Below are 18,136 nucleotides of genomic sequence, written 5' to 3'. Positions count from 1 at the left end.
GGGCTATTGAGTAGAGGTATATGTTGGGTGAGACTGGAGCTCCCCAGGGAAAGGAGTCTGGGTTCCAGTGGAGATCATCTCTTAGCAAATTTTCCAGGAGGGAGGAAACTAAAGCTGCCAGTTCTCTTCAAGGTTTAGCCTGACTGAAAGTTGCATGACATCACTTCTGCCATAGTCTATAGGACATACAGTCACAGACTTATGCCTGATTCAAGAGGTAGAGAAATGGGCTGTCTCTGGATAGGACTCATGACACCTATGGGATCAATTGGTGGTGCAGCAGAGAGAAATGAAAAGAAAACACTGTCAGAGGAATCAAGATGGAACAGTGATTTAAATAAAATGGTCAGAGCTGGTCCCATTGGGAGGCAATGTTTTGAGTAAAAGACAAGAGGCAGTAATCTAGGAAGGGTGGGGCTCTTGATATATTCTGGAGGTAGAACTGAAAGGATTTATCATCAGTTGGGGATAAGGGTGGTGAAATGGCATCAACAAGAATCAGTCTGCAGAATATAGAGGGGGTGGGTTGGTGTGGCACGGAGACCCAGTGTTTAGCTTTTGCCAGGTAGATAGACACTGAAAGGATTTGACCACAGTCACCTGAAGGCCTAGAGTGGAACCAGGCTGCAGCTGTAGACCAGGGGTCTTTAAGCCATGAAGCTGGTGAACTCATCATGTGCTTTCAGCTCCCATCTCACCCTCGTCTTCTGTAAGGAGAACAAACTGGAAGTTCAAAGGAGCTGCTTTTTTGAAAACTGGACCCCAAGGCCCCTCCCAGCTGATGACCCCCACCAGGCCACTGGTGGTCACTCCTGAATCCACAAGGTGCTCTAGCCATGCCTTCCATCTGCCCGTGGGGTAGATAGAGGTGTCACTGTGCACCTGAGGCTCCTCCTGCCTTCCCTGTATCCACCTCATAAGACATGGGAGGATGCTGAGGGTGACTGCTTGTTTCTGGTGGGATCCAGAAGCTTTTGAGCTCTAAGGAGAAGAGTGGCCTCTAAGGGGGAAGGAGGTTCTCTGACTCAGTATGGAGTCCCATGGGTTTTCTCTGCACTTCCCTGAGAACCAGATATTCTTCCCAGGCAAGCACTAAGTTGTGACTTTTCTGCTCTCCTCTGATAAAAGCAGATTCTTCAAGCACTTGATGTCGCCAAGAGACTTCATCAGTGACCTCACCCTTTGCTCATGAAGTACCCAGCCAAACCATCGTCTCTTTTTTCTTTTGGTTATGACACCCACTTTATTATTTTGTTAATTTTTATTTTATATTGGAGTATAGCTGATTTACAATGTTGTATTACTTTCAGGTGTACAAAAAAGTGATTCAATTATACATATATATATATATATATATATATATATATATATATATATACTTTTTTTCAGTTCTTTTTCTACGTGGGTCACTACAGACTATTGAGTAGAGTCCTCTGTGCTATACAGTAGGTCTTTGTTGATTATCTCTCTTTTTCCTAACCCTAGCCATCATCACAGCTTGGCCAGGAGGTTCTTTGAGATCCCTCTGAGAGGAGTCTTTGCAACCCCATGGACTTCTCCAAGCCAGAATGCCGAAGTGGGTAGCCTTTCCCTTCTCTAGGGGATCATCTTCCCAACCCAGGGATTGAACCCAGGTCTCCCACATCGCAGGCAGATTCTTTACCAGCTGAGCCACAAGGGAAGCCCAAGAATACTGTAGTGGGTAGCCTATCACTTCTCCAGTGGATCTTCCCGATCTTGGAATCGAACTTGGGTCTCCTGCATTGCAGGCCGATTCTTTACCGACTGAGCTACCAGGGAAGCCTGAGAGGAGTGAACACCCCAAAATATATTAACACCCCAGAATCATAATTTGTAGGTTGGGATATTATATGTATCAATTACGTATCTTCTTTACTTAGTTACTTTCCTATGCTTTCCTGGTTTTCCATGCATTTGTGTCATTTTTACTTTTGAAATTTGAAAACATAGCTTTTAACATAAATAGCCCCTTGCCAAAAAAAAAAAAAAAAAATCCCAAGGACAAGAAAGCCTGGGTCAAGACTTTGTGGGAGAATCTAACCTTTGGGTTGGGATAAATATTACAAAATGCCACTTGTCTGCTATTAAAACATCTATTTTGACATAAATAGCAGGATGAGTAGCACCCAAATGAGGTTTTTCTTCACCAGAAGTTTCTCCCAGAATAGAAACTGCCCACAGTATTTTTCCTGAGAATAGATGTGTATGGCAATGTTCACTGTGGACATTTTTAAGCTAACACACCATATTATGCAAAACTGAATAGAAACAGCAAGGTTCTATTTGCCACTTTCATTGTAACTCAAACCCTGCCGACTAAGCATGCATTCACTAGTGGAAATGCAGTCAACACTTGAATTCTTCTTGTGCATTCCTGAAATGCCAGCAGCTCACATGCTGGCCTGGTTGGCTCAGCGTTTTGGTCTCAAAGCTGAAGCAAGTGGCCCAAATCCTTTTCTTATCCTTCTCTGTGGCACTTGAGGCCCACAGCAAAAGGAAAATTCTGATAGTGTTCTTTAGGTGAGGATAAGGTTTCAAATGCACCAATCTCTCCAGAGGACCACCGCTCCATAGATGAAAAACAGCCAAACAAAAATTAAGCAGCTGCCCCCCCTGTAAATCCAGATTCTGGGGTTTGGGTCTTAAAAAGCAGCACCTGTTGCAAGTAAGCAGGTGTTATAGGGCTGCAGTTGTGGGGTGCTGTTATGTAGCCAGCTTGTATCAACAAACACAGGGGGCCTTGTCAGTCTGTCACGTGAGGATAGGGTGATAAATGAATCTTGTTACAGCTCTTGCCACTTCAGCAGAGGGAAACTAGGCAGAATTTAACAGGATCACTGCAAGTAGTAAGGAAAAACATTCGTTTGGCTGGGTAGACCAGACTCTTGGTTGTCTTTTTGCTTGTTTCTATGGTAACGATGTTCATTGTAAGTACAGAATGGTTACCAATTCAATCTCTGGGCTGCATTCCCATCAGCTACAAGCCCACTCTTTCCACTTTCCTTTGGGATCATCGAATCACAAGGAAAGGAATGCATCCTGGAATGAAGTATTTAGGCACTTGGCCTTTGTAGTCCCTCCCAGAGAGAAGCGTGCAAACTGGTTTCTGAGGAAGTAGGGGAGAAGAGGAGATTGGTATTGGATCCAAACCAATGGTAATAACCGAAATGTTCAGCTTGTCTTGGGATACAGAGTAATTACTTTAATCCTTTCCACCATTATTGGGATTCTGGCTAGATGCTTTTCCTAATGAAAAAGTTTTCCTAAAGAATTTCTTTTATAACAGAAGCTTGGATCTGCTTCCATGCAAGTTGCAAACAAACCCAGGGCAGTTGTGCAAAGACAGATCACGAATCCCTGTGAAAGATATGAGCTTGTATTATCAGCATCTCATCTGCTACTTGAATACAGATATGGAAAACCCTGCAAAGTGGCCCTAGGGTCAGAAAGAACCACTGGGCACAGCCTTGCAGAAAATGCTCCTGATCATAACTCCACCGGTTCACAGTTGATGCAAAATGACAAACCAGCAGGAGTTCTCCCTGCTGCCTGGGGCCCTCCAGACATTGTCCATTCCTCTGGCTCCTAAATTGTCAGACATGTGTCATCTGACCAAGTAACAGGACAGACTCGTCATTCTTACACAGGCCTATCTTTGTTATTGATACTATTATTTTTCACGTATTAACACTAAAAGAGGGCTTCCCTGGTGGCTCAGTGGTAAAGAATCTGCCTGCCAGTGCAGGAGAGACAGGAGACATGGGTTCAATCCCACGTTCATCCAGTCAGGAAGATCCCCTGGAGAAGGAGATGATAACCCACACTAGCATTCCTGCCTGGAAAATGCCGTGGACAGAGGTGGAAGTGACAGCCCACTCCAGTGATCTTGCCTGGAAAACGCCATGAACAGAGGGACCTGGCCAGCTATAGTCCATGGGGGTCACAAAGCGTCGGACACAACTTAGTGACTAAATGACAGCACCACCACCACCACTGAAAGAATTATGACTTTTAAATTAACTTGTTCTTTCTGCCCTGTGTATCTTTAGCTCCATATAGGAAAATGAGATATTTTACTATTTGTAAGCCTCTATTTTAGTTTACTGTAGTAAAGTCAGGCTCAAGCAAAACTCGAAAGATCACCCTATCAGAACATCCAGGGGAGAAGGTGTCTTGTACCAGCATCACAAATGTAGAATAACCTAGGGATTGTATCCACTCCTTCAGACATAAGCCATGGCTGGCCCAGGGCCTCTGCTGATAATAGAGAACTGTGACAAGCGGGAGGATTACAAGATGAAGGTTGTTTTTGCTACAATGTTTGATCTTTGAAGGTCAGGCTTTGTGTATGAGGAGGCAGAGGTCAAACTAATATTTCTGGTGCTTTTCTTGACGGTTCTGAGCAAGCATGTTCCAGGAAGCTGGTTTGTTATTTTGGTCAGTGACTGTTTATCATGATGCATTTGGGGGTCGGGTTTTCAGTTGCAGGGAGTTCTGACAGATCTTCATATTTACATAAATAAGCTTTCAAATATTGACTAAAGGTGTAATGTGGGAAAGAGGATTTCAACCTGCTGGGATTGAAAGACAGAAAATAATTATGAGGACACAAAGTTGAGGACAGCGAAGTTCATAATCTGTGACACTTCTCGGAATCTACAAGTAAGAGTTTGCCACCTGGATTTTTCTTCTATGCAAAAGACTTAAAGTTCCAAAAGCCAGCTAAAATGTTTAGAGATGACTCCTAAGTTTGAACTCAGTTTAATTGTTCTAATACAGTCTGTAACCACAAATCAAGTAAGAGACTACTTTTTCCTTCAAAAAAATAAGAACTACCATTTATCCTTCATTATTTTTACAGACATTCACATGTCAAGGGATTAAACACAATGTAGGCATAACCCCTAGGTCAGCATGTGTCTATAGGTGTCACTCCATAAAAACCAGTTCCCTTCTCTTGCATTTAAAAACCAAACCAAGCTAAACGAAAACTCTGGACAAAATGGTGGTGAAATAGAAACTTACCTTCAGAACTGCAGATGAAATAAACCAGCCAAAATAATAATAATAATTTAAAGAAAAGAATCTGTAAGTAGTGTGATCTATTAGAACCCCAAAACGTTGCTCACTTCACCTTTAAAAAAATAAGTCAAAACAACACTATCTTGCTCTTTACAGGAACCCTGAAAAACTGGCAATACAGATACAATCCCTTTTACAGGAATAGTCAGAAAAAGCGAAACAGCCTTTTTTAAGTTTACACGTGGCTTAAAATAGATCCAGAAGCCCTGGCACTGACCGATGCTCAGGCACAGCTCCGCCCGCATCGTTTTGCTAAAAGACCAGTACTGGCATGTCACTGATGGGTCATGAACCAGGCAGGACCTCCCAAGGGCACTCAGGTTGGCGTTGCCAAAGTTCTTCCTTTGGCGAGCTAACAGGATTTCTTGATCTGATGCTTACTTGATTTTCCAGTGACTCGCAGCCCCTTCTCAATCATTTTCCCTTTCTGGACAGGACAATAAGAATTTTTTCTCAGCCCCCAAACACAGCTGTGCCGGTCAGGTCTAGAAAGTGAAAGCTTGCTCCTGAGAATGACTGCCTGCCTTTCAGGAAGGAGGCCTTGGTTTCCTTGACCCCAGACCGCTTTATAGCATAGTGGCTGCAGATGCTGGTATATGTCTGGAGCACTGTTCCTCCGGCCCTTCCCCTGGGGAAGATCAGAAACCCCTGCAGCCCACAGGAAGCTCCTGCCCTCTTCCACATCCTGCTCCCTGGCACATCCTAGAAGAAGGTCTGCTTTCAGCCAGGGCAGTCCATCCTCAGATTTGCTAAGTCAGAAACCCAGTCAGGGCCACGTTTGATAGCTCTACATGGCAGGAGGCCGGGGGGCAACTCTAAGCTAATTCTGTTTCTGAGATGTCTGCTCTCTCTGCCCTAGCAGATGCGTGGTGCCTATTGAAAGGGGAGCATTTGTACCATGCAAGTAGGTCAGAACCCTGCAAGGCATCTTGCTGCTGCTGCTGCTAAGTCCCTTCAGTCATGTCCGACTCTGTACGACCCCATAGAGAGCAGCCCAACAGGCTCCCCTGTCCCTGGGATTCTCCAGGCAAGAACACTGGAATGGGTGGCCATTTCCTTCTCCAGTGCATGAAAGTGAAAAGTGAAAATGAAGTCGCTCAGTCGTGTCTGACTCCCAGCGACCCCATGGACTGCAGCCCACCAGGCTCCTCCATCCATGGGATTTTCCAAGCAAGAGTACTGGAGTGGGGTGCCATTGCCTTGGGGCTCGTAATTCACAGAAAGCACTTAGGCAATGCCTGCAAGTCTCCAAAACTCTTGGACAAACTGGTTATCCCAGCTGGTCCCCACAGTAAAACCTTCTGCCAACTCCAGTTAAATAGAGACAGTGTATATCTATACTGTGTGTATATGTGTATGTGTCTGTATGCATACATATAAATATATATACACACACACACGCACACACACACACACACACACACACACATATGTGTGCCTGCTAAGTCGCTTCAGTCTTGTCTGACTCTTTGCGACCTCATGGACTGTAGCCCACAAGACTTCTCTGTCCATGGGATACTCCAGGCAAGAATACTGGAGTGGGTTGCCATTTCCTTCTCTGGGGGTTCTTCCTGACCCAGGGACTGAACCAGTGTCTCCTACATTTCCTGCATTACAGGTGAATTCTTTACCACTGAGCCATGGGGAAGCCCCTAAGCATGCTGACATCATAGTTTTAAAAAATGAAACTGCACATGGGACCTCAAGTATAAGCCCCAGAGAACAATTCCTCTGAGAAATTCTAAGCCACACCCGAAGCCAGTAGGATCCTCTTGAATGTCCCATTACTCTTTTGCAAAATTCACCTGAGAGGACCCTATTGAAATGGTCAGTGTCTCCAAAAACTCTCCTTTTCCTTAGGACAGAGGTCTGTCTCAGGATAGGAAGGACCTCATCATACCACAGAGCAGGCCAGCCAGAGAGACCCAGGGGTATAAACAATAGACAAGCATGTTAATAGCCACAGTTTGTTAGCATAAACTAATATAAGCCACATAGCTGGCTTGTGTCTGTTTGTTGGAACTGATTACCAGATGTTCATGAATTTGGGAACCAGTTGTTAGGCATGTCTGTTATTAAAAATTAAAATGTATGCACCAATAAATAAATAAAAGACATTAAAATCCAAGGTGTTAATAATAAACACTGATAGTTCATCCCCTCTGTTTCACCATGCTGCATCATCTGTGATCTTCAGGTTATTTGTGTCTGTGGCATCTGTCTGGTGAAAAGACTTGATGGTGACTATGGCAGGCCTTGTTCTAGCTCTGTTTGGTGACATCATGCTGGTAGCTGGAACTCTGCCAGGAGGATTTAACACTGTGGAAACTGGCAAATGCTACAAACTAAGAGCCCACTGCTCTTTGCGACCTCATGGACTGTAGCCTGCCAGGCTCCTCTGTCTATGGAATTCTCCAGGCAAGAGTACTTGAGTGGCTATTCCCAACCCAGGGATCGAACCATGGTCTCCTACATTGAAGGTGGATTCATTACTGTGAGCTTCCCTGGTAGCTCAGCTGGTAAATAATCTGCCTGCAGTGCAGGAGACGCTGGTTCAATTCCTAGGTTGGGAAGGTCCCCTAAAGATGGGATAGGCTACACACTCCAGTATTCTTGGGTTTCCCTGGTAGCTCAGATGGTAAATAATCTGCCCACAATGTGGGAGACCTGAGTTTAATCTCTGGTTTGGGAAGATCCCCTTGAGGAGTGCATGACAACCCACTCCAGTATTCTGGCCTGGAGAATCCCCAGGGACAGAGGAGCCTGGTGGGCTACAGTCCATGGGGTCACAAAGAGTCAGACATGACTGAGCAACAAAGCACAGCACAGGAGCCCACTACACACACACAAACACACATTCAAAGAGTTCCAGTTTGTCCTTCAAAGCCCCCAAATACCAAGGACTAGAAGCCAAGCATATTCTAAATTAGCCTTCCCAACATGAAGCCACTCCAGAGAGGAGAAGGTGCAAGAAGTCCCAGAGCCAGAAGCAGGACTAATGGAGGCCAAGGTGTGACCAGCCCTATACAAGGGCTGGTGAGGGCATGAGAACACGTTTGAGAGAGTCAGGAAGGCAGAAGCTCACCTCCTGGCTCCCTCTGGCAGGCAGCAGGGACTCAGACTCCTCTCGGGCCCTTCCTCCCCCTTGCAACCTCTGTCACCCCTGGAAACGAGAGTAGGCCTGTCCAGCCACCAGCCATGCAGCCCCCTTGGCCAACCTGGTGTTGGGGCTAAAATAAAGAAACTTTCTCCTGTTTCTGGATACAGTGCTATGCTATAATAAGCAATAAAATACAGAAAGGGACTGGATATTGAGTTATGAGGCCAATATTGAGTTAATGGCCAATGACATAATCAATCTTGCCTATGTGATTAAACCTCCAAAAAAGCCTCTGAACTACAGGGTTCAGTGAGTTTCAGGGTTGGAAAATGCACTGATATGCTGGGAAGAAGTGCACCTGGAGAGAGTACAGAAGTTCCCTGCCACCCCACACCTAGGCCTTACCCTATGCCTCTCTTTCATCAGGCTTTTCCCACATTTATCCTTTATAATGAACCAGAAATAGTAAGAAAAGCACTTTCCTGAATTTTGTGAGTAGTTCTTGTGAACTGTTGAACCTGGATAGGGTCTTGGGAGCCTCCAAGCTTATAACTAGCAAGTCAAAATTGTGGGTGATTCCTGGGATTTGCATTCAGCATCTGAAATAAGCACACTCTTATAGCTCTGAGCCCTCAGCCTGTAAAGCCTGTGTTAACTCAAATTTCTTGTTGTTGTTCAGTTGCTAAGTCATGTCTGACTCTTTGTGATCCCATGGACTGCAGCATGCCAGGCTTCCCTGTCCATCACCAACTCCTGGAGCTCACTCAAACTCATGTCCATCTGGTTGGTGGTGCCATCCAACAATCTCATCCTCTGTCGTCCCCTTCTCCTCCTGCTTTCAGTCTTTCTCAGCATCAGGGTCTTTTCCAATAAGTCAGCTCTTCACATCAGGTGGCCAAAGTTTTGGAGTTTCAGCTTTGGCATCAGCCCTTCCAATGAATTTCAGGTTTGATTTCCTTTAGGATTGACTAGTTTGATCTCCTTGCAGTCCAAGAGTCTAGAGTCTTCTTCAGCACCACAATTTGAAGGCATCAATTCTTTGGTGCCCAGCCTTCTTTAGGGTTCAATTCTCACATCTCTACATGACTACTAGAAAAATCTCCATTTGTGTGGAAAGAGGGAAGAGACAGCTAGAGTAAACCAAATAGTTCAAGGAAAAAGAGAATAACAGCAAGATAAAAGCAAGATTCTAAGCCAGCATGATCTAGGGTAGGGACTGAGCTCAGCTACTAAGTAGCTCTGTAGCCATAGGCAAGTTGTTTACTTGATTTCATAGATTCTCTTTAAAACAGAGCCAATATAAAATACTTATTGTGTGATAAAGTGAGGAGACCCCCAAGAAAGACCCTTGTAGATGTGATGAACACACAATGACAGGAAAGACAAGATCCATAGGGGATGGCTGAGGCTGCCCAATGCCCAGGGCCACCTCAGATCCTCAAAGCTCCAGCTAGCCATGCTCCGAGTGAAGACCCCAGGGGTAGTCAAAGACGCCAGTCAGAAGCAGTGGCCAGAAGTTGCTGGGAGAGAGAATTGGAAATGAAACAGAACAAGAAAAAAAAAAATGAAAACAGAGCAAACGGAGAGCAAAGGGGACATGAGACTACAGAGGCCTCTTGTGTTCACCAAAGTGATGAAGCTTCAATCAAAGAGAAGGGGATGCAGCCCAGTAACACTGAGACCTGGTGTCAGATCCCTGACCTTCTGTAATGCAAGGATAAATATATATATTTAAAATGCATTTTCTCCTATGGACAGGAGAGAGGGGGGAGGTGGGATGAATTGGGATGGCAGATGAATTGGGAGATTGGGATTGGCATATATACTCCGCTGATACTATGTATCAAATAGATAACTAAGGAGGACCTACTGTAGAGCTCAAGGAACTCTACTCAGCGCTCTGTGGTGACCTGAATGGGAAGGAAATCTAAACAAGAGGGGATACATGTATACATATAACTGATTCACTTTGCTGTACAGTAGAAACTAACACAACATTGTAAAGCAACGATACTCCAATAAAAATTAATTTTTTAAAAAAATATGTTTTCTCCCCCCATCTCAGCTGTTCCCTCACCCAGGGAAAGCAAGCTGGAAGACAAGTTTTCAATTCAGGGAATGGGGCTTTAACTAACAGAATGAGAACAAAGTATTTGAGTGTGTCAGAAACAGCTTGTTTTTGTCTGAAATGACATGGCTGCCCCTGCAGGTCTATCCACCTTTATGTTCTGTTCCTTTCACTTTGGGAACAAAACAAATGATGTGATCAGCACCTAACAGTTTTCCACTGAGCGTTGTGTGTGCCAGGTCCAAACAGAATGGCTGTCGCAACTTACCCCGGGTTCACCATAATTGATTCTGGACAACTGGAAACATGTTCAAGGGCATGTTGATTTCATCAAGGTTTTCTTGCAACCAAGCAGTCTGTGTGAGACAAACATTCAGACAACAGAATCCAGGGGAGGCTGAAGAGAGCCTGAGTGTACCGCAAAGGTGCTGCAGGTAAGGGGCTGGTGTATGCCACGTCTGGATCAAGTGACACTGGGTAGAATCTCAAAAGCATGCATCCTTTTCACATGCAAACAATATATGTAAAAATTAAATCAGGTTTCACAATATAGTGATCACACTCTTTAAGTAAAAGCGATGGTTCTCCAACCAAGGTGCATAACCGGGGGGAGGGGGCGAGAAGTTAAAATGCAGATTCCCACGCCCCTACCCCAGAGGTGACTCTGGATTAGGACAACAGAATTCCTGCCTCTCTCACTGACTAGCTTGTTACTTGGTCACCTTGTGTGCCTGAGGTTACCTAAGTTAGGGGCACCATCTAGACCCCAGGGATACTTAATGGCTTTTTTATAGCTTTCCAGAGACCGTAACTGTTTGATGATGTAAAACGTCACTTGTCTGGCACACAGAAAGAGCTCAGAGCACATTGCTTTTTATGATACGATAGGGCATCATGTGGTTCTCAGATTCCATGGAATTCTTGTTCTAAGTACCCGTCCCTCTCCATTATCGCCCTGGTTCTTGGATTGGTCCAATACATAGATTCAGGGAAGAAATCTTGTTGTCAGCGTCCTTGCAGTTTCTGTCTCTTAGCAACAGCCCATGTCCCTGTTCCTCTGCCAGTCCCAACTGAGCGACTGAGACCTAACCTGCCCTTTGCCTGCAGGACACAGCCAGGGGCGTTTTCTGTGATGGAAAGACAGAGGCCAGTCTACAACACAGTTACTTAACTGAGCCTGTATTTGCAAACAATCCTCCTTGCTCTAAGTCTTCAAGAGAAGACTCAATCTTGAGAGTCCCTTGGACTGCAAGGAGATCAAACCAGTCAATCCTAAAGGAAATCAAACTTGAATATTCACCGGAAGGGCTGATGCTGCAGCTGAAGCTCCAATACTTCGGCCTCCTGATGTGAAGAGCCAACTCTTTCGAAAAGAACTTGATGCTGGGAAAGATTGAAGTCAGGAGGAGACAGGATGGGGAGTAGGGGGCAGGTAGAGAGGGTGAGATGGTTGGATGGCATCACTAAATCAATGGAAATGAGTTTAAGCAAGCTCCAGAAGACATTAAAGGACAGGGAAGCCTGGCATCCTGCATGCAGTCCATGGGGTCACAAAGAGTTGGAGATGACTGAGCGATGGGACAACAACAACTCCTTGCCCTCGCTGAGTCAGGCAGGAAAGGCATTTATAAAACAGCACAAGAAAGCGTGTGTCCCAGGAAAGGCCTGAGGACCAGGTAGGGTAGCTCTGAGCCATGACGGTACAGGAGGTATGGGGCGCTAGGGTACAGGACAGGATGCCCCTCTCTGGCCTCTGCCACCACTGCCCTTCAAAGCCGTGTGCCTCCTGGCAGCCTGCCAGAGGGAAGGTGCAGAGGGTCCTTGCTCACAACACCTACATCTTCTGAAGCCAGGTCGGTGGACCACAGGCACTGTAGGGAGAATCTGCCCCTTTGTTGCAGGAAACTGTGAAACTAGCTTTCAGCTCCCTTGGGGTCATGGCTAGTAATCCTGAGCATGGACAGAATGTAGAATACATCTGACATCCAAGGCAGCTTAGGCATGGGAGCATCGGGGAGGCACCCTGGATCTGTTTTATCTTATTCCCATCTCAACCCTGCTGTGCCTCTTCCCAAGCAGGAAGTCAGTAACCCTTCTAGGGGTATAATTCCTTGATCTTTAGCTCTCTCAGATGCTGATCACAACCATGTCTCACAGGGAAAGTAGCTGTATGAGCCCAGGTTCTGGGGGAGCCCCAAAGACCTTGGGAAGCAGCTGATTCATCCTAATGCCCCTAATGATACAGCCATCCTCATAACTGCTATCCCCTTATCTCCCTCCCTCAATCCCCTCACCTAGCACAGCATCCCTGCTCTCTTTGCCAGACAAACAGGTGCTAAGCAGCTCCCAACCATACCCCTACTCTTCCCTCCCCTGAGTAGCAAGTTCCACAAGGATACTCTATCTTACAGCCCCTCCATATGAGACTTCCAGAACCTTGTTCATGCCTCCTGTTCTCCTGATCAATCACTGTGGCTAAGAATAGAGGTACTGGTCAGCTCTCCCAGCCCTGGTGCCCCTTCTCTTCTTTCTCTGCCCATGTGAGGTCAGGCCACCCCAACTGGCAGCTCTGAAGGGACCACATGGGGCTTGAGGGTGATGCCCCAAAGAAAAACAGCATGCAGCTTGCTGCTAGAAGAAGAGGCAAGAGGTGCTGATGCCACACACGCTCAGTTACGCACGCACTCATACACATTTATAAATACCCACATTCTTCTCACACACTCACACAAAACACACATGCTAATACACCGCACACAGTTACACAAATACACGTGTTTACACACACACCCTCATACACAAAAGTGTTAGTCACTCAGTCATGTCCAACTCCTCACGATGCTATGGACAGCATCCCACCAGGCTCCTCTGTCCATGGGATTCTCCAGGCAAGAATAGTGGAGTCGTTTGCCATTTCCTTCTCCAGGGGATCTTCCCCACCAAGGGATCAAATCCAAGTCTCCCACTTTGCCGGCAAGCTATCTGAGCCACCAGGGAACCCTGCTCATACACAAACACGCACTCAAACACAGATGGTTGCTCAAACACACATATACTCACATACAACTCATATATAGTCACACACAAATTACCTTGACAAATATACACACACACTCACATGCACATTTACACATATACAATTGTGCACATTCTCTTATACATGCTTACACTTTTATACACTTCTCTACACACGCATACACATGTATTACCCTCTGACATTGCCCAGATGTAGGGCACTCGTAACTAGGAGCAGGGTGCCCCAGAGTGGTACCCAGCCCATTAGGCTGACAGAGGCTCCTCATGTTTCTAGGAAGAAGAAACAGAACAAGAGAGCAGGGATGGGTCCTGCCTGCTTTGTCCCAGGAGATGAGAGGAGTCACACAAGGGACTGTGGAAAGTCCCAGCAGAAGAAAGCAGGAATCTGGGGTCGAGGACCAAGTCTGAGGTCAGCTTGACCGAAGTGTAGATGAAGGAGCCACAAGGGCTCATTTTCTTCAGGAGGATTTCTTCTTCCCCCTAGAGTAGGGTGCCAATGTGAGTCATTAATTGAGGAAACAGCCCCTGGAGGCACAAGGGAGTGAAGACAGACAGGGGAGGGGAAGGAAGCAGGGAGCCAGCTTGTTAAATTTTCAGGGTTTTGCAAGCTAGTTGTTAAGGCCAGCTATTATTAAAAATTGTGATATCAACATGCAATTACATCAACTGTATCAAAAACAAAAAGCGCTGTTAACACTCCTGGCTCCCTAACTATTTTAGCACGTTTTCCTATCAGCTAGCTCCCAAAGCTGCCAACCCCCTAGGGTGGCGTTGACACAGCTCACACTTTGAATTCAGCTGGGTGGGAGTGTTTGTGTGCTGGGAACCAGCAAAGTCTGTGAATGCCAACACTTGTGCTTTTCTGGAGAGCCAGCTGTTAAGGCTTTCTCAGCACATGCCTGGGTGGAAGGTACATGCTGAGTAGGTTACCTGGGGAACACTCTAAAACACCTGCTCCTGAGTCATTGCAATCTGAGCAACTGTCCACCGGATCCTGTCTCTCAGTACAGTCATGTGCGTTAGTCGTTCAGTCATGTCAAACTCTTTGCGACCCCTTGAACTAGGCCTGCCAGGCTCCTCTGTCCATGGAATTCTCTGAGCAAGAATACTGGAGTGGATTGCCATTTCCTTCCCCAAACTTTATGCACCCAACTTTGGGCTCGAACCCATGACTCTGAGGTTAAGAGTCCCATGATCAACCGACTGAGCTAGCTGGATGCTCACTGGCTAAAGCCAGTTTCCAGGGTATTGGAGGGGGCTTGCTAACTCCAGAGAAGTTCTGCCCCCCTTCTTGCAGCGGCCCAGTGCCACAGCATCCAGAGAAAGTCTTGCCTGAGACAAGGGCTGTGGACAGAGCACCAACAGCTTCCGCTACCTCTCAATGCTCCTTTTTATCCCGTCTGCATTCCACCTAATGCCTGACATGGTAAACATGTATGATTTGCCTACTCATAAGTCAGTCAGGTCCTCTCACCTCTCATTCACATCTTGCAACCCCCTGGCCAGGCTGGCCCAGCTGCCTTCCGGCACAGCCCTTTTCATGGAGGGAAATGAACACCTTGTGTCCCAGGAAAGGAAGACCTCATGTGATGCAGGTGTAATGGGAAGAATGAAGCTTGGGATCCACCAAGTAGTTTACAGATCACAGGAGACCTGAGCCCAGAGAAGACAGCTCTTTCTCCAACTTCTTATCCATTCATGTTAAATGCTCTACAGCTCAGTACACTCTGAGACTCTGCCTTTGGACAAGTTCCTGTGGTCAGGAGATAGCAGACACCACGAAGAAAGACTGTCTAGGTGAGGAGGTGGGGATGTTCCTGGCAGCTCCTGGACCTTTGCAGCCCATCACACCTCTTGTCATATCATCTCAGGACCTGGGGACTCAACCATCCTCTGAGTTTGACAACTCAGACTCAGTTAGTAGAGATCGATGGTGTGTTCTTTGAATGTATCTCTCCTTCATCCAAAAACACAAGTTTAAGATGATTTCCTGACTCATCCATGACTTCCCTTGCAATCTGTGTACTGTGTTAGCAAACCTATTCAGTCAACTAATTTTCTTTCTTGTAAAGGAATACAGTAGGCTGAAAAGAAATAAAGGGATGAAGTGGTTGACTCAGAAGGACCCCCCCTGGGGCTTTCTTTCAATGTGACCATAGGTAGCATTTAGAGAAAATAAGGCTGTTGGACAGCTTTGCTGGGGGAAAAAAAAAAATAGTGATTCAAGTTCCTTGTGTTCAGACTTGGTTCTCAGCTCTCCAAGCAAGGGAATGAGTCAGAAGGGCACATTAATCAGATGTGAACGCCCAAACTCCAGCTCCGAATTCAACAACACAACCTCCTCTGAAACTATCATTACCTGTTGCAAACCCAAACAAGCCTGAACTCCATAACCTGTTCCCTGGGCAGGTGCAAGTGCCAGGAAAAAAGTCCCAGGGAGCCAGCCTGTCAGAATGTGACCTCTGTGAGTTCACACACACCCAGGCCCCAGACAATCATCATTACTGTAACAGCAGTGACAACTGGTCTCTGTGGCTGTCTTGCTCCACCAAGCCTGATACGCATTAAATCACTGGTGCTAATCAGGCCTCTTTAGGGGTGGAGGTGAATGCCTCTGCAACCATTATACAGATGGGAAAACAGAGGCAGAATCATCTGAACATCTGCTGAATGATTAGAAATTGGGACTGGTATCCCCCACCCATGTCTAGACTCAGCAGTGGTTTTAAATATTTGGGGAGTAAAACATCTTACTTAATTTCAAGTGAGAGGCTAGTGCTAGATTTATATAAGGACTGTCATACATGTATTACTTACAACAAACTCCTTTTCATCCTTGACTTCAGATGGCAAGAGGTCAGATATCTGTCTTATCTGCTGTCTGCCTTTTTTATGTAACTATGATGTAGTAAAATCCATAATAGTTTCAACTCACTTAAAAGACAATCACTAGCATAAGCTGTCTTTTCACTGAGACCATTTTTCTCATAAGTCATGCTCCTGTTGTCGAATACATCAAGGCATTAGCTACACCCCCATCTAGTAGGCTCCGATCGCCTTCTTCCTCCCAAATCAAGATCAAAATCCTTCCGCTTCATGCCTTTTTGGTTTTCCACTTCACCTTCCATTTTACAGACAAGGTAGCAACCACCCTGATGAGCCAAATACCAGACGCTTTCCACCACATTTTCTGGGCATATCCAGGAGATATATGTTATACTTCCCTGCATCTATTAATAGCTGAATTTCTTACCAAAGGGTCAGTGGGACTTGAAATTCACTTCTTATTGATTCCAAAAAATAATGTGGTATTTCCTGCATTTGAGAGCAGTGGAATATATCAGCTAGTATTAGATTAAACTCCAAAAAACAGAAGTCATATGTCAGCAGTTTAAAGATAGGGATTGTTTTTATTTTGCATAAACAAGTTTAAAGAAATCCCAGACTCCTTCTGAAGTTCCATTTCACTATCCCTAGTGAATGGCTTCCAACTTCAAGGCTACCTCCTCGTCGTCTAATATGACTGCCAGAATGTAGCCATCATGTCTGCATTCCAGGCAGGAAGAAATATAAAGCTAAAAGGGTAAGAGGAAATGTGCCAGTCATTCTTCTTTCTTTTAATGTGCTTTCCTAGAAGCCCCATCCAACATCTCCTGCTTAAATCTGTGTCCAGAATTCAGGCATAGCCATACCCACAAGCAGTGAAGGTTCAGAAATTTGGATTTTACAGTTGCATTTGTTATGCCCAGTAAAATAAGGGTTCTATGGCTAAGGAAGAAAAGAGAGGTGATTATTGAGCAGATTGCAATCGTTGCCACACAAAGTAAAACTAATGATTAATATGTGTGTCTACACTCCAATTTTTGCTTACAATTTCTTAGATACCTGAAAGTCTATTTTCAAAACTCCCGATTTAGTGACTGATAGCATTTCATTACCTTACTTGTATTGTTATTTCGAATCCCCTTACATTAAGAGTACATTAAAGTGATAGTATAAAAAAAGAATCATAATATTTACTTCGTTATTGACTTGTGGAACTGAGAAACAGCTCTTGTAGAATATCCCCAGGACTTGATGTGCTTCTCAATAAAATGAAGTTGCATTTAACCAGCACAGAGTAAGCCATGGAGAACAAGATCAAGATACATTTTGCACCAAATACATAAAAGAAGATATTTTCCTTTCTTAATATTCTTCAAAGGGGTGCACTTCTGCTCCAACTATGATGGAAGTCAATTTTTGATCCACAAATAGAATAGAAAGAGAAAAAGAAGAAAGGCTTTGCAGAAACATTTGGATGAGATTTCAAAGAGAAAACAAGAGACAATAAAAGGGTGATAGAGGTGATTTTGAGCAAATTAATTTTTGGAAGTGAAATTAATTTAGCTGTGATGAATGTACCACAGGGAAAATAGGAACTCATTCATTACTTATGCCTCATAGCTCAGTTTGTAAAGAATCTGCCTGCAATGCAGGGGACCCCAGTTTGATTCCTGGGTTGGGAAGATCCTCTGGAGAAGGGCAAGGCTAATCACTCCAGTATTCTGCCCTGGAGAATTCCATGGACTATACAGTCTGTGGGGTCGCAAAGAGTTGGACACCACTGAGCCACTTTCACTTTCACTTTCATTATGTCCCTGAAGGGGAAGGGAGGACATGGGCTGGGGGGAGTCTTCAGGCAGGATGCCTATGGAAACCAGAAGGTGGCATGAATCACCAGAAAGACCTGGCTGCCCTCCCAGCTGAGAGGACAACACAGGGCCAGGAGAAAAGAAAAGCCACAGTCTCCTCGCACGTGCAGAAAGGAAAAACCAAGATGCTATTCA

Source organism: Ovis canadensis, chromosome 2 (genome assembly GCF_042477335.2).
Source record: "Ovis canadensis isolate MfBH-ARS-UI-01 breed Bighorn chromosome 2, ARS-UI_OviCan_v2, whole genome shotgun sequence".
NCBI classification, from domain to species: Eukaryota; Metazoa; Chordata; class Mammalia; order Artiodactyla; family Bovidae; genus Ovis; species Ovis canadensis.
Note: the sequence above shows the minus strand (reverse complement) of the source record.